General features: G+C 41.1%; 1 non-coding gene across 1 annotated transcript; it reads right to left on the reverse strand.

Annotated features, from left to right (window-relative positions):
- Window positions 1-372: 372 nt before the first annotated feature.
- LOC112753286 (small nucleolar RNA R71) lies at window positions 373-480 on the reverse strand. Its single transcript, XR_003177679.1, has one exon. It is a non-coding gene; the product is annotated as a small nucleolar RNA R71 (small nucleolar RNA).
- Between the last annotated feature and the right edge of the window lie 727 nt (window positions 481-1,207).

Genomic DNA, 1,207 nt, shown 5'->3' on the forward strand with positions numbered 1-1,207 from the left:
GCAAGGAGGATGCTTGGTGACTTTACTGCACCTAATTCCAATTTACATGGAAGAAGCATCTCCATCCCTACCGTTGGAGCAAACAATTTTGAGCTGAAACCTCAATTAGTTTCTCTAATGCAACAAAACTACAAGTTTCATGGACTTCCATCTGAAGATTCCTTTCAGTTCTTAACTGAATTCTTGCAGATCTGTGATACTGTTAAGACTAATGGAGTAGATCCTGAAGTCTACAGGCTCATGCTTTTCCCGTTTGCTGTAAGAGATAGAGCTAGAATATGGTTGGACTCTCAACCTAAGGATAGCCTGAACTCTTGGGATAAGCTGGTCAAGGCTTTCTTAGCCAAGTTCTTTCCTCCTCAAAAGCTGAGTAAGCTTAGAGTGGATGTTCAAACCTTCAGACAGAAAGAAGGTGAATCCCTCTATGAAGCTTGTGAGAGATACAAGCAACTGACCAAAAAGTGTCCTTCTGACATGCTTTCAGAATGGACCATCCTGGATATATTCTATGATAGTCTGTCTGAATTAGCTAAGATGTCATTGGATACTTCTGCAGGTGGATCCATTCACCTAAAGAAAATGCCTGCAGAAGCTCAAGAACTCATTGACATGGTTGCTAATAACCAGTTCATGTACACTTCTGAGAGGAATCCTGTGAGTAATGGGACGCCTCAGAAGAAGGGAGTTCTTGAAATTGATACTCTGAATGCCATATTGGCTCAGAATAAAATATTGACTCAGCAAGTCAATATGATTTCTCAGAGTCTGAATGGAATGCAAGCTGCATCCAACAGTACTCAAGAGGCATCTTCTGAAGAAGAAGCTTATGATCATGAGAACCCTGCAATAGCAGAGGTGAATTACATGGGTGAACCATATGGAAACACCTATAATCCCTCATGGAGAAATCACCCAAATCTCTCATGGAAGGATCAACAAAAGCCTCAACAAGGCTTTAATAATGGTGGAAGAAATAGGTTTAACAATAGTAAACCTTTTCCATCATCCACTCAGCAACAGACAGAGAACTCTGAACAAAATACCTCTAATTTAGCAAACTTAGTCTCTGATCTATCTAAGGCCACTGTGAGTTTCACGAATGAAACAAGGTCCTCCATTAGAAATTTGGAAGCACAAGTGGGCCAGCTGAGCAAGAAGACCACTGAAACCCCTCCTAGTGCTCTCCCAAGCAATACAGAAGAAAATC

The sequence above is a fragment of the Arachis hypogaea genome, chromosome 15 (genome assembly GCF_003086295.3).
Source record: "Arachis hypogaea cultivar Tifrunner chromosome 15, arahy.Tifrunner.gnm2.J5K5, whole genome shotgun sequence".
Classification (NCBI taxonomy): Eukaryota; Viridiplantae; Streptophyta; class Magnoliopsida; order Fabales; family Fabaceae; genus Arachis; species Arachis hypogaea.